At 44.2% G+C, this 25,584-nt stretch overlaps 1 protein-coding gene and 1 long non-coding RNA gene across 3 annotated transcripts in view; both read left to right on the forward strand.

The window, feature by feature from the left end:
* Nucleotides 1-25,584, forward strand: part of LOC120711254 (protein NONRESPONDING TO OXYLIPINS 2, mitochondrial-like) — a 98,530-nt gene that overhangs the window by 9,598 nt on the left and 63,348 nt on the right. The gene's annotated exons all lie outside the window — the stretch shown is intronic.
* Nucleotides 8,683-23,498, forward strand: LOC120711255. Of its 2 annotated transcripts, none has more exons than XR_005690217.1 (3): nucleotides 8,683-8,859; nucleotides 8,989-9,201; nucleotides 23,453-23,498. It is a non-coding gene; the product is annotated as an uncharacterized LOC120711255 (long non-coding RNA). The 2 variants fall into 2 exon arrangements; XR_005690218.1 differs by lacking the exon at nucleotides 23,453-23,498 and adding an exon at nucleotides 14,755-14,810.

The raw sequence follows: 25,584 nt of genomic DNA on the forward strand, positions 1-25,584 counted from the left end.
CCGCCATCCCCGCCACACCGTGCACGCTGCGACGTGCCCGCCTAAAGCGCGGGGCCGTTTTACATCCAGCATGGCGGAGGACTGAATCGCCACCTCGTGAATGCAGCACAAGTCATGGCGCACACACACCGTTCGTTACATCATGCAACAGCTAGCTATGTTTAGAATGTAAACGTGCTCATGCAACTAATCTATTTACATCATGATCCAAACGTGCATGGGATTCAGTTTTGGGTTCAACATTTCACCCCCTAATCCCGCTGCACCTTGACAACACCTAGCTGTTCCCGCAGCTCCACGAACCTGACACGCCCAAGTGCCTTGGTCAATATGTCTGCCAATTGGTCTTTGGTGCTCACATGATCAACATCCACTTCACCCTTGTCAACACAATCTCTAATGAAGTGAAACTTAGTGTCAATATGCTTACTTCTGTCATGGTGAACTGGGTTCTTGCTCAAAGCAATAGCCGATTTATTGTCAACTAGAAGCTTCACTTTTGGAGCCTGAATGTTCAGCAGTTCACCTAGGAGCCGGCTAAGCCAAATCCCTTGACATGCTGCACTTGCACATGCAATATACTCAGCTTCACAGGATGATAGTGCAACCACCCGTTGTTTCTGAGATGCCCATGTCACTAAGCTTGATCCCAACAGAAACACACACCCACTGGTGCTCTTCCTGTCATCCACATCGCCAGCCAGGTCACTGTCACTGTAACCCACAAGTTCAGCTGAGCCCTGTCTCTTGTACACACACCCATACTGCACAGTGCCAGCAAGGTACCTCAAAATTTGTTTGACAGCAGCCCAATGACTTGCCCTAGGTTCTTCCATGTATCTGCTAACAATTCCCACTGCATAAGCTATATCTGGCCTTGTATTGACCAAATAACGAAGGCTCCCTATAATGCTTCTATACTTGGTTTTGTCAACAGCAGGTGTCTTGTCATTCTTGCTCAACTTCAGTCTGTTCTCCATGGGCACAGCACAAGAGTTACACCCCTGCATGCCTGCTTGCTCAAGTATCTTCAAAGTGTATGAGCTCTGACACAACTTTGTTACACCTACCTGCTGATCAACCTGAATTCCCAAGTAGTAGCTTAGTAACCCCAAGTCACTCATACTGAATCTGCCCATCATCTCCTTCTTAAACAGCTCGATGCTTGCCTTGCTTGAACCTGTTATAAGAAGATCATCGACATAGACACCTATCAACAGGAATCCATCATGATCTGATCTTCTGTAAACAGCATGTTCTAATGGATTTTTCACAAAGCCAAGTTTCATCAGTTCACTGTCAAGTTTGGCATTCCATGCCCTTGGAGCCTGACGCAACCCGTAAAGAGCTTTTTTCAGTTTGAGTACTTTATCACTTCCATTTTTGACAACAAATCCTGGAGGTTGCTGAACAAACACCTCCTCCTTCAAATCACCATTCAAGAAAGCTGACTTAACATCCATATGATGCACTTGCCAACCCTTTTGAGCTGCTAAAGCATTCAACAGTCTAACTGTTTCAATTCTTGCAACAGGTGCAAACACTTCTTCAAAGTCCACCCCCTCACGCTGAGCATACCCTTTTGCTACCAACCGAGCCTTGTGCTTTATCACATTCCCTTCTGGGTCCTTTTTGACTTTAAAGACCCATTTGAGACCAATAGCTCGATGACCAGTAGGTAAGACTGATAGCTCCCAAGTTCTGTTTGCCTCGATGGATTCCATCTCGGTCTCCATGGCTTTTCTCCAACACTATTCATTTAGAGCTGCCTCAACACTTCTGGGTTCCTCAGCTGCAAGATAGCACACTCCACTGTACTCAAAATCTGTGACTTCATCAGTTGTGTCATTGAGACTTGTCACTGTTCTGAACTTTTGTGGCACTCCCTCTGAATCAACAGACTCTCCGGTTGGTGGAGTTGCAAACTCAATCTCCTGCACTACTGGACTCCCAGGTGGTGTTGCATTTGTTGCTCCATCTGAACCAGCATCGATAGCCCAATCAACTTGGCCAGGTGATTCTTGGTCTGAATGTTCAGACCCATCTGAATGCACTGCTGCTCCTTCTGCATTTTCAGGTACTGTTCCTTGTCCGCCAATAGAGTAATACTCAACATCAAACACTTGTTCTGTTGGATTTTCTTGGGCTTCTTTCTTCCAGTCCCAAGCCTTACTCTCTTGGAAGATCACATCACGAGAGATGTGTAATTTCTTGGCTACAGGATCATAAACTCGATAGCCTTTTGTACCTGCTTCATAGCCAATGAACACCATAGGTGTTGATCTGTCTGACAACTTTGAGACACCGGGACCTGTCCTTTTTACATGAGCCACACACCCAAAAGTACGAAGGTGATGTACCTTGGGTTTTCTGTTATACCATACTTCATAGGGAGTTTTACCTTGTAGGCTTTTTGTTGGAGCACGGTTCAGCAGATACACAGCTGTAGTTACTGCTTCACCCCAAAATTCTCCTGGCATTTTCTTGCTTTTCAGCAGACACCTTGCCATTTCAGCCACAGTACGGTTCCTTCTTTCAACTACACCGTTCTGCTGAGGTGTATATGGTGTGGTAGTGAAATGCTTGATCCCATGCTCATCACAGTACTCCTTGAATTCTATGGAATTGAATTCACCTCCTCTGTCACTGCGAAAAGCTCTGAGCTTGGCACCCGTTTCAGTTTCTGCCAAAGCCTTCACTCTCTTGAAATAGTTGAAAGCTTCATCTTTTGTTGCCAGGAGCTGAACCCACATGTATCTACTATGATCATCCACTATAAGCAAAAAATAGCTCTTACCCCCTGGTGTCTTGGGCCTTATCTGCCCACAAAGATCTGTATGAAACAGATCCATGTTCTTGTCAGCTCTATAGTTTGCCACTTGAGGGAATGACTGGCGCTGTTGCTTGCCAAGAGCACATCCATCACAGAATTCTTCCACCCTATCAATCAGTGGCATACCCTCCACCATCTTCTTCACACCAAGCTCCCTGAGAGCTCTGAAATTAAGATGGCCATATCTTCCATGCCACAACCAAGCCTTATCATCAACATTGGTCATCAGACAAACAGGTGCTGCAAGATTAGTTTTCAGCAAGTACAACCTATTCTTGACTCGAGGTGCTTTGACCAGCAGTGAGCGCTCGACATCAAACACATTGCAAAAACCATCCTCAATCACAACTTTGCAACCACCTTCTTCTAATTGACCCAGACTAATGATATTGCTCTTTAACTTAGGTATGAAATAAACTTCTGTCAGTACCTTATGCCCCTTGATCTTTGCCTGTAGCATTACAGAGCCGATGCCCTCGATCTCGACGAGTGAGCCGTCGCCAAAACGCACCGTGCCCCCCACCGACCTGTCCAGCGACACCAGCGCCTCACGACGCCCAGTCATATGATTACTGGCGCCTGTGTCCCGGACCCAGACATCACGATCTTCATCACAGTCGCCGGGATGAACCTTCTTCTCGTTCAGATGCACGACATGATGAGTCGCGCACCCCACCGACGACACGACGTCGCGCGGTTGGACGCGCACGGCGTTCACCGTGGCCAGGAGCAGTGCGGCCTGATCGGTGTCTGCCTGCGCGTGATGGGCCTCCTCCTTGCGTTCCTTCTTTGGCGGCCGCTTGCAATCTTCCCTCCAGTGGCCATAGATGCCACAGTTCCTGCACCGGCCCTTCCGTCTTGGAGTGCCCTCAGACGTGAGCCGGGGATTGTACTCTTTTTTCTCGCCGCGATCACCACGTCCGCCACCGCCGCCGTTCTTCATCTTCCCGAGCTTCTTTTCACCTCCGGTCGACGATGAGGACTCTGGCAGGAGACGATGACGATTCCTCGCTGCCCAATCCTCCTCCGTCAACAGGAGCTTGCCCGTCTTGTCCGTCACGGCCTCAACGCCGAGACGGTCCTCCGCCAGCTTGAGTCTGCCGACGAGGTCCTCAACCGTCAGCTCCTTCAGATCGAGCATAGTCTCGATTGAGATTGCGATCTGCGTGTAGCGCTTCGGCAACACACGCAACATCTTCTTGACCACCCGGATCTCATCAAGGCTCTCACCGGATGTGTGTAGATCTGCTGCCAGCGCATTGATGCGCATGGCGAACTCGTCCACCGCCTCGCCATCCCTGAATTCGATGTTCTCGAACTCTCGGAGCAGGCGCTGAGCGTTGGCTTCCTTCACGCGTTAAGCTCCCACACGCATGCTCTTCACCGCCGCCCACGCGTCCTTGACGGTTTTCTTCGCGCCCAGCATCTGCCACATCTCCGGCGGCACGGACCGGAGGAGCGCGCCCATGGCCTGCCTGTCCCTGGATCGCTTCACTCCTTCGCCGCCGGGATCGATCGTGTCCCAGATCTCCAGTGTTTTGTAGTTGCACTGCATGAGCATCGCCCACTCCGTGTAGTTGGAGCGGGTGAGCATCGGCCACATGAGAGAGCTCTCACGGACCGGCTGCCCCGTACTGCTCCCCACCGACTCGTTCACCATCTCCTCCGCCGCCGCCGGACTGCTCCGCGGAAACACCCGAACCTTTCGATGTCGTTGACGAGGAGGGCTCACCGAGCCGTCGTAGTACATGCAACGGCCAGGCTCTGATGCCACGTGTTGGCGCCGGCTGCCGGAATGGCTGCGCCGACGGCGATCGGCAACTGCCGGCGAACTCGCTCTCGCTCTCTCGCTCTGGAACGCGAACCGTGAACACGAGAATAGTTTTGCGCCGCACAAAATCGCGGCCTTTTCGGCTTGCTCTCTACTCTTTATTGAACGGCTGTTTCCACGATCGGAGGACCGCCATCCCCGCCACACCGTGCACGCTGTGACGTGCCCGCCTAAAGCGCGGGGCCGTTTTACATCCAGCATGGCGGAGGACTGAATCGCCACCTCGTGAACGCAGCACAAGTCATGGCGCACACACACCGTTCGTTACATCATGCAACAGCTAGCTATGTTTAGAATGTAAACGTGCTCATGCAACTAATCTATTTACATCATGATCCAAACGTGCACGGGATTCAGTTTTGGGTTCAACATCTCCAATGGGGATTGTTTGTTCTACTGGGATCTAGTATTCCTCTCCTCCGGTTGACCGGGATGGGCAGTGAGCAGCTCTTTGTTCAGTGGTAGCCGGTCCTCATGTGTGACCTTGACTGACGGTGGCTTTATATTGTTACTCTCCCCTCTCTCCAAGCTGTTGTCTATTTCTCATTGGCTGTTCCATGGTTGCTGTTGAATTGTGATTGGCTGAGATGGACTTGAGGACCTCTCATTGTCTGCTGATCTTAAACTGATGTTGCTGAGCTATTGCATGCTGGTCGTCCAGGTGCTCTGCTCCTTCTAGAAGCCATTTTTCACCACGGTGAAAACTACTACTACTACTAGAGATAGTTGGTGCTGTTATTTTTTTTATTTTAACCGGAAGTACTGTGACATGTAATTGATTTGATATAAAAAAAGTGATGTAAGGTATACCTTAGTGTTAAATTCATTTGGTCATGCGTACTGGGAGCTTCAAGAATTAGATGGAATTCTTTTTATATCTTAGCTGTATTCATTTTCTTTGCTTGATCAATTTAATACAAGCTAATCATGTCCTTAACTATGATTAAAGATTTGCTAGAAATTTGGGTCGTTACATACACCCCACTGCCCTTCTGCTTTTGTTTTTTTCCTCTTTAGCCCTCCAACATGTTTAGAGAATATTCCAATTTCTTAATGGACAGTATCCCAAACATTCCACCAATATTGCATCCAGTTCGATCATGACTGCACTGCACTAGGAATAAGTTCACCACTAGCACCAATAATGTTGTGTAAGGATGGATTCGGATGTTTATTCGAATGTCAGATTTTTAGTCATTTTTCTTCGATTTTGGACAAATAAGATATAGAATTTACTATGTAAATTCATAGCCTTGTATTTAACATTGATCTTGTAAAGATTCATAAAAACTAAACCTCAAATTTATCATATATATTCTCAAATAATAGATATAAAAATTCGAATACGGATCGGATATGGATTCGAATCTTTTTTCACCTTTTTAATTGTAGGGAGCAAATAATACATAAAAAAATCTATACAAAATTTTATTCTTATGTGTAATAATATGCTTGATAATATAAAAAAAGATTAGCATAAAATTTTAAGCATATCTATTTTAAAATATCAAATTTGTTCTAAGAATTCTGATGTCTAGATCCATCCTTAATGTTGTGGGCCATTCTTGAAAGAACAAATTCGATTTATAATGAGTCTAATTCCAAAGGTTGGGGGTGCTTGGTACTATTGTGTTTAGTTCCTAAAATCTGTGTAGAGCAGTAAGAATATGACAATCACTGCGTTCGGCTGGTGCCTCCAGCTCCAGTGCTACAGTATTTCTCTCTCACATCGCTCCAGCCTCCAGCCTCCAGCCAGGTAATAGTATTTTTCTCTTACACCACTCCAGCTCCAGCCTCCAGCTCCAGCCTGCCGAACGTGGTGAATATACATATGGTGCCTTTTCCTCTCGAAACATACACTTACTGTATATTTCTCTAGATCCATCATTACTTAGTCATTACATTGCTAGGGGTTGGAGTTGCATCAAATCTAACGCATATGGAGCTGGGAATCGATCGACAGCTGTCCCAGGGGCTTGGTTATTACACTGTCATCATCTCAATTCCGAAGCCGTGTTGTGAGATCTACAGGGCGGGGACATTGCCCTGGCCTCATTACCACCAAGCGAGAGGTGTAGTGCTCTGGACCCTCCAAGCAGTACTCCCCTCCCTAGTTTGTTCTCCATGGTCATTTCCTAGCTAGTTGTAGGAGATTTCTTCTTCACTAGGAATTACTGCATCTGCATCAGCACTAACACTAGCAGGATGACCAGAACTAGCCGCAGTGAGAAGGGAGGATAGGACGAGGGAGGGGAAGGTTTGGCAAGGACTCATCATCTACTTGAGGATCCTAAATATTTTCAGTGTTGGATATATATCTTAAATATGCTTTGTCATCTGGACCATAATAATGATACCCGCAACCGCAAGGTCATAAATACTGCAGATATATAGCGGAGTTGTCCTAGATCAGTGTCCGGGGACGCAGCTGATTTATATAGTGGGGCTAGGTTCTAATAGCGGTATTCAAAAAATATCTAAAGTTTTATTAAGTGATATTGCATATATTAAGACTTTGTTCTATCATAAAATTCATACAAAGATAGACTACTCAATCAAAACTTAGCGAGTTTAGAATCATAACTTGTACATATAACATAATAACAAGGTAGCAAGACAATAAAAATGCTAATTTTAAATATTTAAATTTTGAAGAAATAATTTGCTAAGTACCACTATTATAAGGACATTAAATAAAGCAGCCTTATAAACACAATAGAAGCTTTTAAAAATGCTATAGCAGGTGCTAAGTTCCAAACAACTATTCTTAAGTGCTACACTACTACACAAGCGAGCAACAAAACCAGCGCACTAGAACCGGAAACAAAAAACAAAATCGCTTGTGGTTACGTTAACAGAACCGGTTGTCTTGCATGAGGTAAAAAAAAACAAAGGAGCATACAAGGAACTGGTTCTGGTGCTCCATATCAGAACCGATTCTAGGGAACAACCAGTTCCGGTAGTCTTCAGCAGTACCAGAATTGGTTCTAGAGAATAACTGTTCTAATGTGATGTCTATCAGAACTGGTTCTGGAGAACAACCAGTTCTGGTAGTCTATACCAAATTTTGAACACATGATTTTTTTTTGAAAATTTCAAATAGTCTTGTATAAAAAAAAATAGTCTATATAGAACTTGTAGATCTCGATCATACGTACAACTTTGTAGTTGACAAGATTTTCGTTTTGGCACCGAAATATATGCTACAAGTTTCAGATCTATCGGATTTTTTTTTAAAATTTTTAAATGACCTCAGATGGAGAAATATTCTATATAAAATTTGTAGAACTTAATGGAATATACAACTTTGTAGTTGACAGATTTTTACTTAAGGTCATTTATGTAGCCAAATGGGTAATATAAGATATTTTAAAGTGATGTTAAAAGTAAAATATCTCAACATTAGTCACATGACATGGTGTAGATGAGATGATAGGGAGGTTGTGCGCGAAGCTGGAGGTCCTGGATTCAAATCCCTGGTCGCCAATATGTGTACATGACATGCGCAACTTGTGACGAGGAATCCTAGAAAAATTCAAATTGTTTTGTTTTGTTTTTTAGACTATGAAAATAAAGATTAGAACAGGTTGTGAGGAACCAGAACCGGTTGATAACAACAAGAAGTTCGGGAGTGTAGCTCCTCCTCACTAGAACCTCTTTCCCAGTCGTGGTTTACTTTCAAGGAGTATTGGCACCAGAACCGGTACAACAACTAGTTTTAATGTCGCTGTTCAGAACAGGTTATTTAATCGGGAGTGTAGCTCCTCCTCACTAGAACAGCTTTCCCAGTCATGATTTATTTTCCGGGAGTATTGGGAGGTTTCCTACCATAGCTAAAGCCAAGTTCTGTAGTAGTGCTACCATTTAGCCGTAACTTTTGTACTCTGCTACCGCTATTGCAGCCGCTACAAATGCTATTTAATACCTTCGTACCCATATGGGTTGAAAATGACTATTATAAAGATAAAGATTCTAATTCCTCCTGATCGTGTTCCGTGGTGTTGATTTTTTATATATTCGGATGTTCCCACCTAAAATAAAATGGACCCTCTTATGCGCATGTGTTCTGTTATATATGTGTGTGTATTGGGAGTGCTCTTTGCTTACTCTCATTGGCCTAGCAAGGCAACCATTATATATTGGTGTTGCTATTTGTTTGCCCTGTTATTTAAAAGCTACGAGATCAGTAACAATGGTAAGTTAACATAAGTCATTTTCCTCAAGTGTTTTAATTGTTTATTACCTCATTCGGTGCATGCTTCTTTCGGCTACACTTGTAGAAAAGGACTTCAATAACAATAGACTGACCCATTAATGATTTCAGCGTTTTAAACCGGACAAGGTTGGAGGTCCATGGGGAGGAGATCATGGCAACTTTCGCGACATCCAGGTGCCTCCCTACAGGCTGCTTCGCCTGACAATCTATAGCCAAGAGAATGTATTAATCAGCTCGATCTCCTTCTCATACATTGGCTGTGATGGCTGCGTGTACCATGAGCACGATTGGGGTTTTGTCAGAGAAACCGAAGCGCATCAGGTACGAGTAGGAACCCATTCATATACTTTCTCCTCAAAACAACCGTTACAGCGTAGGTCCAAACAGAAATTTTCCATTCCCCATAAGGTAAACGGGGATGAAGTTGGGGGAGCATTATTCCTCCTTGCCGTTTTCCCAACGGATTTGCTAAACTAATATGTCACAATGTTTTTCCATGTTATGATCTATGATCATTTTCATGAATGGTAATTTAATTATGTGTTGATGTATTGTATTTATATGTGAATCTGAAATTATTTGAGGCATATATAGTGATGTATAGCATGTAATAATGCATATATGATATATGAATTATGTGAAACACATATATATTATAGTGCTCAATTACGTGGGGACGGACCTCGATGGGGATTTTATTCCCCATGGGATGGGAGGAAAAGGTTTCTGTGAGGCTTCAAGGAGATGGGGAGAGGAATGGCGCCGGGAAATTTCCCATTACTGCCTCTAATCATTAGCAATTACAATATCATTCTCTATTCCTTTAACCTATGTTGCCTGCAATTTTGGTATATATGTATCTAAAATACAATTTTTCACATGAATTTTATTATATTTGTATAAGAAAATTGTATGCCACAAACAAAATCTCGTTGAGAGCTTTACCTTTGATGCACAAATATTTTTCAGATTTATTTATAGTTGTTTAATTTACTCAAAACAACAAAACCTATATATTTGCATACAAATTCCAGTTTAATTGTTAACATGTTTTTGAGAGGAAATGTAAACGATTTAGTGTGAAAAACAGAAAAAATATTAATCTGATAATATGGTATTTAACTTATAACCCAAAATCTATCTGTTAGGACCGAGACACTCTAAGAGGGGAGGGTGAATTAGAATTTCTAAACAAACTAAAGGCTCAAGCATATGTAAAAACCTATACAAGTTCTATCTAGATGTGCACTAGTTTTTTCTATTTGTTTCTATCTCTACGGCACAAGGTATTGCACCCTAAGTTCCATATCCTATCAACTAAAGGTAATTGCTGAAGCAAAGTACAATAATTAAACGTGAAATGTCAAGGATACAGAAAGCAAACTCTCGGCGTGACGACTTTTTACCAAGGTCACGCTTTCCACTAATCCTCGGTGGAGCCCCTCTCAAGGGTCAAGCTACTGGTCGGATAACTCCATGGATTAGCTGTTAGAGCTCCCCATTAGCAAATGGGTCTCCTACTAGGCCTTACCCGAAACTGCTCTCTGCCGTCACCACTAAGGGCACTTCACCAAAACAAGGTGGTTTCTCCTCCCATTCAAAAGTGTCATGGCCGCTCCACAAACTCGGTTGGAGGGTCCCGCAAGACTACAACATCGCCAAACTTTACACAAACGGTGCGCACAAGCACCTTGAGGTACAAGAGGGTTCTCCTCTCCTCATTCTAGGCTAAATAGCTGGCAAGAAGTACCAGAGGCTTAAACTAGCACTAATGAAGTCCTTAATCTAGTGCTAAAATCCCTAATTTTCAATATGCTCACTTTGGTGGTGGAGACACTCAATAAGAGGTATGCAAGATCACCCTCTAGCTTCAGCTCACTCCAACAACACTGAAAAGGAACGTGGTGGTGGTATATATAGCCCCACTTCGAAACTAGCCATTGGAAGCTGTCAGCCTAGAAAACACGAACACAGGAGAGACAGGGGAGGGTTAAACCGGAGTAACAGTCCATCCGATGAGTGCATACTCCGCACTCTGACCAACTAGCCATTGGCCCCTTGCCAACTCACCAAAGAAGCTTTTGTCCATCTGATGCTCCCACCAGTTGGTCCGTTAAGGTCTTCTCACCATCTTCAAATATTCTAGTTGCCTTTTGGAAAACTCTCCGGTGAGCACTTCCTGTGCGGCCACCTATCGCTCCGGTGAGTGCAAACTTCTAGGGTGGCCAAAACCATAACTCCCTAGAAAACACTCCGGTAGACCCTTCCGGTGAAGCCACCGGTCACACCCATGAGGACAAACCTCCAGAGTGGTCGAGAGACCATCTCTCTAAAAATCGCTTCGATAAAGATTTTAAAGCAAGAAAAATGTATCTAGATTTCTAAATATTCTTTGAAAATTCCTAAAGATAGATTGGGACACCAGAAACCCAAATAATATATGAGGAGGCTTCCTACGCAATGGATGACCTACTCTAACTTCAAATAGGCCCATTAGATTAGTTTAAATCAGCCCATCTTGAGAAAAAATAATATTTATTTAGAATAATAGAAAATGTTCCATAATAATGTTCTAGAACATTGCTCTAAAACAAAATTAAATTTTATGGACCATTTCTTTGGAATATTTTTTCAGAACAAAATCAAATGTTCCAGAACATTTTTCGAGACATTTTTCCAAGTACAAAATCAATTGTTTCGAAATATTTTATTTCTTTTCACAAACAAAATCAAATGTTCCATAACATATTATTTTATTTAGAAAACAAATGAATGTTCCCAAACATTGTTCCTGAACATTTTTTTGGGATTTTATTTTGTTCCAAGAACAACAACAAATGCTCCATAATATTGTTCCAAAACATTTAGCTCCAAAAAATCACATAGCCAAATCTTCTAAAAAATACTATTGTTATGATAAAAAGAAAGAAAAAGAAAAAAAAATAAAAACACACACGCCCACCTCATGCCAGGGACCTCAGCCTACTATGGCAGCACAGCCGCCCACGTGTGTGTGTGTGGGGTGGGGGGGTGGGGGGAGGGGTCAACTGTTGCAGGGCAGCACTCGGCGGTACGGCTTGAAGGGTGGTGCTCGGTGGGGCGAGGTGGTGTGACGCGGAGCAGATAGTGAGGAGCTGGAAGGAGTAGGAGGGCGGGTGGTGGTGATAGGAGGAAGAAGATGAGCTTTCAACCGTTGATTTTGTCATGCGCACGAATCTAGGAGTGTCCAACTTTATGGTTGGAGTCTGTCGGTGTTTGGAACCACCGGCTAGTAAATTTGTATTCGCACGTCTGGCTCGGATGGTGTGCACGGAGGACACAAGGATTATACTGGTTTGGGCTGAATATCCCTACGTCTAGTTTGCTGCTGCTCATTTTACCGGCACTAGTTTGCAGTAGTGGTTACAAACGGGCGAGAACGGGAGTAGGTCCCAAGTCTCTAGTGGATGAAGTTGGATTGAATCGGCTCTGGTCCCCATGTAGGGGGGGCCTGCCTCCCCTTTTATAGGCCAAGGGAAGAGAGTAGGCTACACGAGAGAGAGAGTGAGAAATGGGAGGAGGAGAGCAAGTCTTCCGAGGTCGCGCCGTTCTTCTCCGCCTTCCGTGGGTCCCACCGACCCTGTTGATGATGACAGGGACATCCGCACGCCGTGTCCCTATTCGCCACTGGCGCCGTATGCAGGTGTCATCAGCCGGTCCTGGTGCCCCGTCCCGTCTGACGGGCGGCATGGGCAACGGGCTCCCTTGACCGCGCCGTACAGGAGTAAGTCGCACAGTGCCATCCTGTTCGGCGTTGTGGGTGTCGTGGGCTTCTTAAGTATGGTCCGTCGCCTTCGTAGGTCAAGTTGAGGCATGCCCAGGCCTGGCCTGACGTCAGAGGCCTATTCCCAGGCGTGCGCCATCACATCCATAGTGGTTGGGTGTAATGTGGGCCCCACGGGGTCCCACATAGTAGAGCTGGGCGAACCGAGTCCTCGCCCTCGGGGTCGGGTGAGGCAGAGATCTTCCTCAGGGGTTGGGCGAGTCCGCCCCCGCGCCCTTGAGGTCGGACGAGGCAGAGCGTCCGAGCCCGAGTCTTCAGGGTCGGGTGAGTTGAATGCCACGTAATAAACCACAGGTTGGTTTGAGGCTTTTTAGTACTTTAATCCCTCCTGCCAGGTATCCCTAATATTGATACCCGACAGAGTCAGACTCGAACATCCGGTATATAGGGTTCTGGGTATAAGAGCCCCGGTACAAGAGCATCTCCAAGAGTACCCTAAATATACTAGTCAGGTTGGCGCGCTACGCGCGCCTGTACAAAAAACGTGGACCAAAGATATTATCTGTTACTATATTCGAAGCAACATTGTATCGATGTATTGAGTTAGATCTAAAAATTACAGTAAGCGGGCATAGTAGTTTTGTGTCTGAGAGCGCGCAAATCTCAAGCATTGTAGTATAGAGGTACATGTAATTTTTTCTTAGGAATTTTGTTTGGGTGTCAGTAGGTATAGTTTAATTACTTTAATAGGGAAAAAAGTAAGATTAGAAATGAATGAACAGTCTAATTATATTTTGTGGGTTTACGGAGGAAAATCAAAACCCAAGAAGTTGTACAACTACCACATGTAAATGTAGTATACAAAGTTTAGTTATTATTTTTGTATGTAAAAAGTAGTTAAATATATTTTGTATTGTCAAATAATGGAAGGAAAATATTTTTTTAGATAAAGAGACTAATTTAATAGAATCGTGGGCCCCATGTGAGTCCCGCCTGAATAGTACATGGGTCCCACGTGGGTCCCGACTGAATAATACGTGGGTCCCACGTGGGTCCAGCCTGAATAGTATGTGGGACCCGCATGAACAGTGCACGGGCCCCGTGGGCCAGGACTCATGAGGTTGCTCCAATTCTTGGAGCTTTAGTATATGTACTCAATTCCCAAAAGCTTGATTTTAGGCATGAAGTAAAAAACTACCCCTCCAACAGATCCCAAAAGGTATTCCTAATCTTTTTACAATCCCAAAAAAGAGCCAAACTGAACCAGATTTGGGTTAGTCTGCCGCAACTCCAATCCTTCTTTTGTTAGTCTGCCGCAACCCCAATCCTTCTTTTGTTAGTCTGCCGCAACCCCAATCCTTCTTTTGTTGTGGCCCACAAATTGATGACATGGCAGTTCTGAAATAATTTTGGCAACCAATTTTTGGGATCTGCTGGATGAGAGGTTAGTTTTCACTTCCAATAATTTTTGGTAAGATCCTAAAACTAGTTTTTTGGGGTTATATTTTTTAGATACACTTGGAGATGCTGAGCCCCGCCAAAGGAACCCTTCGAAATGGGTTTTTTCTTTTTTATATTTTTTTAAAAATAAAAATTTCGAAAATATATGTCCGTTTTGAAATATTTCAAAAATACCCCCGGTCGCCCCCCCATAGGGCGACAGGCCTTAAGTGTAATTTTTTTTCTTCAAATTCGCAACGAGGGTCCTTGGAAAAAAAAGGCCTGTCGCCCCCCCACGGGCGACAGGGGCCTGTCGCCCTTGGGGGGGGGGGGGGGGGGCGACAGGGTCCCCTCCCCCTATATAAGCCCTGGCCGCCATATGCCGCCATTCCCTTTGTCATTTGAGCCAAAAAATTCAGGAAAAAAAGAGGGGTGAGGCGAAGAAAAAACGGCTAAGCTCTGCCGAATTGCGTACTTGTGATCTACCGGTAACTTCCGTATGAATCCATTGATATTGTATAACAATTTAATTTAATTAGCAGATTAGCTGAATTAGATTTGGTGCTTTAGAACACTCGTTTAGTATTACAATTTCAGTACTATTACATACTTGTTTTTAAATTAATTATGAATTAGAATAAAATTATGAAAGTACCTTATTGATATTGCAGCATAAGGCAATGGCTGCCTCCAATTGTGGAGGATTTTCATGGACCGAAGAAAAATCTAGTATAATACTTGATATCATGACCTATCTTGTTATCAGTAAGAAGTTGGATCCATTAGCGGATGGTACGATAGAGATGGTGTTGTCCAAAGTAGTAGAGTTTAAAGATTTCACATTATTTCGAGGTATTACGACGCAAGATGTAAAGGGACACCTGCTAGAACGTCGGAAGATATACATGAGAGTATGTGAACTAGCGAATCATCCTAATATCATTGGATTCTTACAAAGTTCTTGTAAGATATGGATGCGGCCAGAGGTGTATGAGATGCACATTAAGGTAACTCTCATTCAGTTGTAATCCCGTCCGTCATTTCGAATCCATATTTATGAAACAGTAACATTGTTTTTTAATTATATGCTAGGATTACCCTGAGGACACGGAGTTGATTAACAAAACGATACCAAATTTCCTTAAATTGGTATGTATCTTCGGTGGACTTATGCTGCAAACTAGACGAAGGAGGCGGATAAGATCTTCAGGTGATAGTACTTGGCCTGCGCAAGAACAGATGCCCGGAGGTTCGTCGAGTCATGCTTCAGCACCTCAACCACCAACTTGTGTTAACTGGGATGACGACATGGATGACTTCATGCCCCCCAAACCATGGCCTCCAACACATGATGTTCCTCCCCCTGTACATGAACCTAGAATCAGAAAGGAGACAAAGGGAAACACAAGAGGTTCGTCAAGTCATGTTGCACCACCTGCAGCACAAACTTGTGTTAACTGGGATGACGACATGGATGACTTCATGCCTCCCAAACCATGGCCTCCAACACATGATGTTCCTCCCCCCTGTACATGAACGTAGATCCAGAAAAGAGAGAAAGGGAAATCCAAGAAGTTCGTCGAGCCATAGTACACCACCTGCAGCACCACCATCTGTCAACTGGGATGACGACCTAGATGATTTCATGCCATGATCTATAACATATGATGTTCATCGGTTTAAGATGTATTCGCATTTAGTATTGTTAATGTTGTATTATGCTTGTATGTATGTCTCGTACCAAACTTGCATTCACTGGACATGTACATAATGTCGAGTTTGAATCGTACTTAGTCGTAATGGAGCATCGAAGTATAAACATACCATCTATTGTATGTAATGGAAAATACGAGAGTGATCAGAGGCGAACGTTTAAGTGTATAAAAAGCACTAGGGTGTCGGACCCTCTTAGCCCTCTGCTGGGCACGGACATGGCCCTCGGAGCTTTTCATGTGACTAGAATACTATAAAGCACACATTTAATTAATATAACGATAAGAAATAAGAACTAAGAAATGCATTACATAATGTGAACCATCAAATTTTACATCATAATAAAACGATAATGAAACACACATCACACATGCAGTGGCATGGCAGAACCCGTTGCAAACTACGGTAAACAGATTCCGGACTAACCTAACATGCCTTAGGTAATTTAAAAAAAAACAGAACAAACACAACGATGCAGCAAGTCACTAGCACTAGGGTAGTTCTAGTAGCCGTACCCCCACGTAGCAAACTGCGTTGAGCCTTCTCCGCAGTATGCACCCATTGCAGGTGGTGCAGGTGGTGGTGCTGGAGGCGCAGGGCCCTTCTTCTTGTGACAAGTACAGTTGCAGTAAGGAATAGTGCATGGTTCATCCTGTAAACCAGCAGCATTGCTGGTATCATCAACTTCGTCGTCTTTGTTACCCTCGCTTACTTCCTCATAATGGTTCACCTTGCATTCCAGATCAAAGATCTTTATCTGGAGGTACTCGATGAACTCCTGAACAGAATAAATTAGTGCAGGATCGACCCACCTAGTAAAACCACAGTTTTCTGGAGCATCGGAAGACTGCAAAACAAATTTCATGTAAGGTGTCTCATTGAAGATAAAGAAATGAAACAACCGAGTATTACCCATGCGTGTGGACATTTAAAGAAACGCCGACCGCCATCCATCCCGTCGGTGCACATCTGCACTAAGCAGTCCTCACCATGTCTGCATTTTGGCCACGGTTCTCTACGGTTATCGTATTGTTGAAGAGGAGTTTCATTGGTAAATTCACTCTTGTGCTATGGTGGAAACTCAAACACTGGTTCCGGAAAGGAATCAGGTCCAAGAGGCCCCTCCCATATTATGGGGTCTCTCATTCTTCCCCCTTTTACTTTCCCAAAACCGTAGTAATTCTTCCCGCTAGACCCACCTCCAGACATTGGGTATACAATGAGGTTTGGTGTTTATGTGCTGCTGGGAGTTCACAAACTTCGGAGTATTTATAGGCGCACAAAGGTCTGATACCCGGAGTGTGGAGTGTAAATGCACCTAAAAAGCCTACATGACAACACAGTGAAGAGGCTAGCTGACCAAACACTGAAAAGGCTAGATTCGATTCTCGAAATGACTACTCGATGCATCTCTGTGCATGCAGACTCATAGCGCTGCATTGCTGCCGCTCGGTCGATCGCGCCTAGATGCCGCCTTCCCCACTACACGCCACAGACCTGCGCTGTAGAATGACAGGTCCGTCGTCCTCGACAGAGAGACTGCTTTGAAGGTGAGCTGGAGTGGTTGCCGTGTTGTCACATCTTTTTGAAATGGTGGAAGGGCACTGCTATTAGGTCACTTATGTCTGTGGCCCCGGTACCATCCCTGGATATGGTCCGCCAACTGGTGCTGTCCCTCTAAACATTCCAGTATGGCCGAACACAGTAGCTGGATCGTATCCTGTATGTGATATTAGTAAATATGTAGGAACACTTGATCTAATTTTAAAGAGATATGTACGTTACCTGCAGTTGGGAAGAACTGCGACGTCGGCCCGTGCACGGTCGACGGACACGGGAACGACGACGAGGCCTGGGACGACCCGTGGATGTCTTCGTACTGCACACGGCTTCCCAAGTTGTGAACTACCTGACGCAACTGATCACACTGCCTCGACCATGCCTCTGTCTGCTCAAACTGGGTCATTGGGGATCCGGCACGTACCCTCGTCAAGTAAGTCGAGCAGTCCGTCTCCATCATGTTGCAAAGGCGAAACTGCATCCATTCAGTAAAGGTACAGTTACAAACACATGAATTACCTTACAAACACTGCGTTCCCATGTGTCTTCATGCAGCCGTCGCAGAGTCCACGGTAAGTGGCTGCAAGTACCGCCTCACCCCAGCTGTTGGGCGGTACGTCCTCGTTCCCATCCGCAATCTCCCGTGCATACGGAAGGAGAATCCTATCGACCGAGTTGCCATGACTATTGTTGAACATGATGTAACCAAACAACCAAAGTAGGTACGCCTCCAACGATCTGGTCACACTGTACTCGTCGGCATCCGCAGCCAACAGGGCAGGCTGCATAAATAATTAAGATTAATGGTTTCAACTGACAATGGAACATGTGAATTGTAACAATTAAATTTATATATGGAATGAATACGTACTGTAAACTGTAGGAACCAGGTCTTCGAAGGACCTGCTGCTCGCGGGTGCGGGTTGATCGGACCTGCTTCTTCCACGCGGTCAACCAGGGCAAAACGGGCCTCCAGGTCATCCTTCCACGAGGCCGCCACCACACGCGGACCTACAGCCTCCCCGACGATAGGGAGGCCGAGGAGGTAGGCCACGTCCTGCAGCGTAGGAGTCATCTCCCCACACGGGAGGTGGAACGTGTGTGTCTCCGGCCTCCATCTGTCAACGAGCGTCGTCAGGAGGGATCGGTCGAGCTGAATAGGCCCAACCTCGACAAGACGGCTCAGAGTCAGTAGATCGGCCTCATGTAACCTGCAATAAACAAAATTGTCTAAATAAAGGAATACCGACGAATACATAAGTGATAAACAATAATATTTCATTACATACCTGTCACACCAATTGTGGTGTATAGAGATCGCCTCCCCGGGTGGACGAGGACGTAGCACCTCTATGGCTCGGTGCTCAACAGCTGCAAAGTAAGACCTGTGGCTCGAGTCGATAACTGGGTCTAGCAAGGAGTCCATCTCCATACCTGCATTTTCAAAAATATCTGAGAACACATAGGTATATATATGTTTCTTACAAATTGGACACATAGGTACAATAATATTTCATTACATACCTGTAATATTTCATTACTACATATTACAAATAATGAAATGCAATTGTAGATCATGACACCGAATGCCTTCCACGAGCAATTCTCGCCGATGCTCGTCTGAACGTAGGAGGTGCTCTATCTCTGGGATTTCCGGAAGGACCGACGTCAGCAGCATCGTGAAGTGCATTCTGAGGACACTTCTTGTAGTTGTGACCCAATGCTCCACATTGGCTGCAACACTTTTGTGCCTTGCTTGCTTCCGACTCGTCCATACCATTCCGAATACGACGTGTCTGACGGCGGCCTTTGCCTTTGTTAGTGGCTGGATCAGGAATAAACATCTTATTCTCATTATCCTGAGTGAAAGGCCCCCACAATTTCAATCCCGCATACCTCATGTCCCCAGGTGGATACAGCTGCTTCCTTGCTGAAGTAAGGTGAAACAAATACTCCTGGCTGTAACGCAGACTCTGCACATACCGCAATGAGATGGGAGCATGGCAAATGCAATAACTTAGGCTTCATGCAGGAGCAGAAGGCTTTGCCATCTACTGTAATCAAACTCTCCTGTACCACCCTATCTCTACGGATACCACGACCACTTCTATCCTTGCATAGAACCTCAAATCTATGCTCCATTGTACCTGTCGATATGACGCGGTGCAGTTTGGCCTTTTCAATCTTCTCTTGCATATATTGTGTCACTCTTTTGCAAAACTGAATTTGGGGGTTGCTGATGTTTATGCTTGCAGCTGTGTAACGCTCTCTGAAATACTTCATGCACCCATACATGATGAACTCAACAATTTTCACAAGAGGAAAGGCACGACAAGAACGCATAACCATATTGAAACACTCTGCATGGTTCGTTGTCTGAATACCATACCATATTCCGTTAGTATCATACAGGAATGACCATTTCTTCTTAGGTGCACCTCGAATCCAGTGTGAAAATAGCTTCTCAATTGAATCCCTAGCCTCTGCAGCCTGACTCGTGCCTGATTTTGATGCCTTTACCTTCACTAGCTCTACAGTCAACTGATCAAGCATCTGCCATAATGCATTGAATTTTCTCTGTTGATTTTGGGTGCACAACCTCTTAAACAGGTTCTTAAGATTCTTGTTCTTGAAGTGGTCATAGAAGTTTGCACCCATATGCGTAGTACTTAAATTAAATTAAATTACTCACCCCAACTTAAATTACTCCTACTTAAATGCGTAGTACTTAAATAAAAAATTATATAACTAAATGTACTAACCTGCAGATCACAAGTGCTGAATCCGGCAGGGCTTCGCCGCTTCCCTTCTCTCCACCTCTCTCTTTTTTTCTGGATTTTTGGTGGAATTTTCGGGCTCAAATGAGGAGGGAAGGGGGGGTTGGAGCTTATATAGGGGGGTTGCCCCGGTCGCCCGGGGGGGGGGGGGGGGGCGACAGGCCCCCTGCCGCGCCCGTGGGCCGGGCCCAGCGGTCGCCCGAGGGGGGGGGGGGCGACAGGCCCCCCTGTCGCACGCGGGGGGCGACAGGGCCCCCTTTTTTTTTCTAGGGACATCGTTGCAAATTTGAAGAAAAAAAATATACACTTAGCGCCTGTCACCCTATGGGGGGCGACCGGGGGATATTTTTGAAATATTTCAAAACGGACATATATTTTTGAAATTTTTATTTTTTAAAATATAAAAAAGAAAAAAACCTTCGAAACAGGCCTATGTTGGGCTTCGTTAAACATCAGGATACTTTGTGCTGGGCCGGCCTAGGTAGGTACCCAGCTACGCCACCATGTGAACCACGTGTTTAGGCCCAAAGCTTCATGCCGATCCGTGGTTGAAACATGGGCGTGACGTGCCATTGTTCTCTGGTCCAGCACGAAAAAACCTAGCCCAAATCCCAACCTCTTGGGAACTCAGCAAGAGGCAGCCAAAAGGCAGAGGACAAGAGGTAATTAAAACAGGAAACACGAGCAGGCAGAGTGGAGTTTGTGAACATGGTTTGACTTGAGATGGTATTTAAAACTATACATTGACTATTTATTTTTTTATACTACAATAATGTTGACAACAATGAAATCATAATTATAATAAAGTATTTTTAATTGTGAATACAATGATATAATTTTTATAAAAAAATTACACTACCTAAAGTTAGTTGTTGATTGAAAATGATAAAGTAAGTTGAAATCTTGAAATACATGCGCACCTTATAAAAAGAAAGCACAGGGAGTATCTTGGTTGGACGGGTTGGATGCACTAGTTGTGGATTCTTAGGGTTCCTTTGACATGGCTTCATCTTGCATAAAAACTGTTTTAGCTCCAATTTTTCAGACAGGAGAGCTTCTTTGTAGAGAGTTTGTAGGACCGAGACAGGCGACCAGAGGGGGGGGGGGTGAATGGGAGCCTTTAAAAATTCACTCCGTTGAATCGTCAAGATGACCCAAGTCAACTCGTGGCAAGCTCACCCTAGAAACGATTTGACACGCTCAAAGCATAGCGGAAGCAAATCAAAACGAGACACCGAAAAGCTTGCACAAACTAGATTAAGCAGTCATTCACATGAGCTCAAGTTCATGTAGAGAAGCAACGTGACACAAAAACTCAACTGAAAGCAGGCTTGCTGTGCAGCCGCTGTGTCTCGCTGGCGCTGGGCCTCATCTAGTCTCCGCCCAATCGTCCCCCTCTCTTGATTGGAGAGATCAACAAAATCCCTCGCTAGGAATTAAACCCTAGGTTAGGCCGGAGAGAGGAGTGGCGCGCCGGAGGAATTCTGGGACATCGGCTATCTGTGGCTACTGTAGCAAACGCCCCCAAAACCCTAAAACGCATACCCCTCAATCCTAGGTGCCACATATTTATAACCCATAGGGTGGCATACCTAAATTACAAATTTGCCATTACGTCAATCAAATTAACGTAATCGGCGCGTATCACGCAATATATCCTCCACGGCAAACAATCTCGATGTCCGCGATCCTTCCATCTATCACCATGGCATCCCGTGATCTCGCCGCCACGACGATCCGGAATCTTCTCGTGATCGACAATTATCCCTGTCTTCGGCCACGTCCGCCGCAACGAACGTCTGGATCTTGGTTTTGTGGCTTAACCAAGAAACCGTCGACCAACGTTCTCTCATTGTGTCGTCATGTATAGTAGACATACACCGCACGATCTCAAATCCCTCGAGCGCAAGTCTTGATCCACCCTTCACCGCTCTCAGTCCAATCGGGTGGCATCATATCTTCGTTCTTCACACGTCGCCGCATGTTCAGTCTCCACCTATCACCTGCAACAACACCAACCAAGAGAAACGTCACACGCACACCGTGTTGTTCAATCACTCATCACAAGGTCCTAGCTCCACGGGCATCTCAGAGTTGAATCTATTTGAAGAAACATTGGGATAGAGATTCTCTACTGGATTCACGAATAGAAGATAGAAGTTCAATCCGAACCTGGTGAAGCCACTTGTTTTAGCGCCAGCATCTCAGTACAAAAAGGGCTTTGGATTTTGCCGAATTATACGGATGAGTTGTTTTGCTTGGGACACTTTGGAATGAAGTTTGGATGAATTCTATTCTAGGCTATATTTGAAGCTGTGCAATGGGAGCTTATCTTCTTCTTCTTTTTTTTGCAAAACACTAGTACAAACTCAAGTGCACGCAAACCCTACCCTATGAATAGGGATGGTAATTAGATCGGATTCGCTTGAAATCGAATTCGGATAGCACTTTTTACCACGTATTTATTCGAATTTGGATCTTTATTCGGATGTTCTCGAATGTGATGCAAATCGTACAGTTCGAATTCGGATGTTTATTCGAATATCCACTTAATTTGGGTGATAAGAAATAGCCCATATCCATTCGCTTTGTCAATGATTTTACCAGAATAAAATTAATCAATCGTCATAAAACATGTAAGTAAGGATTAGCTATAACACTATAGACAAAATATCAATTTTTAAAAATAATTTTTAATAAATAATAGGCTCATAAATAAATATATAATATCAAAAAAACAAATATATAAAATATATAAAAATATTTTATATTTATAAATAAATAAAACAAAGTATTTAAAGGCAATGTACATTAATTTCAAATTAAATACCTACCATTTGCCATCCCTACCTATGAACCTACATTAGTTTTAAATTAAATACCTACCATTTGCCATCCCTACCTATGAACACCTTCGAGGGACTGGATATCTCGAGATCGACAAAGTTACCATAGAAGCTTCGCTCTCCAACTACCACTAAAAGCATAGCACCGATAAATCCTAAAATAAATCTAGAAAAATACAAGCACTCATGCCAAGTCAAAAACTTTAACCTGGGTGGATAGGTTCTACCCCAAGGAACCTAACCGGTTGAGCTACGCTCAGTTCGCAAAGGGAAGCCTTATCATGATTTGATATGGTCCGTGCTTTCTGCTATGTAGCTGCAATATTTAATATAATAATTATCAAATATTTAATAAGTACTCCTTCAATATAGATTGACTGGTTATGATACAATGTGTATATTCTACATACATCTGATTTTGTGAATATTAGTAGCTATATATTGTACACAGCTGAGGTGGGAATGTTGTGCAGATTCAGCTTGGCCTGATGGATTATGTGATGGAAATCTCCGGGACAAACGGGTGAATTCGATAACATGCCTAACATCATTTTGTCTCTCAAGATTGTCACCTTCAAGGGAACGTATGGGCCATACGGCAACGACAGTAAGGGGACTCGTTTCAGCTACTCGGTGCAGGGCAGCGACCGTATCACTGGCTTCTTTGGACGCTGGCTGGCACCTGGATGCAATTGGACTCTACGTCCGTCAATGCTAGATCTCTGCATACACGTGTAATGCATAATACATACAATCACATCGGTGTGGATTTCTTATCCCACTCCGTGACTGGGCATGCGGCATGCCACGACGCCTGACCTGTAGTGTGCTTTTACACAAATTTCAATAAAGAACAATGGCTTTATCTGTACTGTCTGATCAGGGGTGCGTTTCGGTAGTGATGGCTGCTGCGGCAGGCAGTTTTGAGCAGCAACAATTCAAAGAACGGCGAGCCTGCAGCCGAGTACGTGGCTGGGTTTTGCAAACTAAATCTATCAAATGTCTTCGTGACATTGGTCTACAGACCGTGGGGCATGGGCTACAGAGTTGCCAAATCGTCCGCAGGGGCCGCAACGGAGCCGCTGCAGGGAAAGATCTGTGATGCCTAGACTGATGGATGCGCGGTGGCAAATTAAAGACAATTATATTGCACGCAGCTGAAGGCTTCAAGCAGCTCCGATCCATGGACCAAAGATACATCCTGAGCTACTATTGACTGTCGCTAGTATGTTCTAGTTTGACCATATAGATACTCTGTATTGCATCTACATCCCAAGAAATGTAGTCTTCCTTGCATGTAATAACCAGAGAACCTGATGTATCTAAAACTGACAAAGTCTATCTGGGTAATGCAAGAACCGGAGAAATGTTGATGGGCAGCAAGAAAAGTAAGTCATCAGCATGATTTGAAGACCTACTGCGCATTTGAATCCAAATACACACAGGTTGCCACTTGCAAAAACTCCTTTGACGCAGAACCTATCTCCATAATCAGCAAGTAAACTGTCTGAGGAAACCAGCATGGTTTTCATAGTAGCTTTTTGTTATCCATCACGATTTAAAAACCACAATATATGAAACTTTTGGTTCAAATTGAAGACTCAATGAAACCACAGCACCAAGAAAAATAAGGCAAACACTGCTTGAGGAATACTGGGCGGCGGGACTCCTCATTGCAATAAATTTTTATGTACCGCAAGCGCAAATTTAAGCATCGCAAATAGATGAACTACTTATTCTCTCAAAGAAACCATGAAAATATCCTTCATCCTACTCCGACTCAGTCCATGAACATGTACTACATGTCTATATCTATCCTACTCCGTGCAGATCCACCCTGCCGCTGACAAGATTCGGTGCGTCTGGCTCATGCTCACTGCCATGCTGGGGCAGAACGAGGATTATTCTAAATGCAATGGAGCCTAGCATTAGTTGTATGTTAGACAATACTGAATTTTCTTCCATTTAGTTAATCCCAAGCATCTGATATAGTCCTTCGTTAATTTAGGCTAACCGTCTTAACACAAAACATGAGAGAAGTCTCCACCATGGCATCTAAGGTCCTGTTTGCATCAGTTTTACTTCTTATAAACCAGCTTTTTTCCTCTAATTTTTAGAAACTGGTTTTTGACTAAAGCTATAGGTAGGGGTATTCGGATCCCTGGTTTCTAAAAAACTGGTTTCCTACTTGGTTGGTGATAAAATACTATTGGGCCTCTGCATTAATTAGTTCATGCACATCCATAGCTAACCACTAGGATGAAACGGTTGGGAATCGTCGGGGCCACTTAGCCATTCCCGCAACTGCAATTTTTGGCCGAAAACGGGAGCAGGAACGGAAAAGCCAGACGGAAAAACAAAATGATATTATGAGATATCGGGGGAATATTTCATTCAGGAAGATGCCGATTACGATTAGGAATCGATACTCAAAATGAGAATATATATGACACTTTAAACTTTTAGCATGACAAATAGTTACAGCAAACAGATCACAATTCACATCGCAACACAGCAACATTGCAACAACTAACAACAACAGTTTAGTGTTCAGGCGGCAGGCACAGCCGCAGCATGCAGCAACAGAAGGCAGACGGGTACAGGA

The sequence above is a fragment of the Panicum virgatum genome, chromosome 6K, assembly GCF_016808335.1.
Source record: "Panicum virgatum strain AP13 chromosome 6K, P.virgatum_v5, whole genome shotgun sequence".
NCBI lineage: Eukaryota > Viridiplantae > Streptophyta > Magnoliopsida > Poales > Poaceae > Panicum > Panicum virgatum.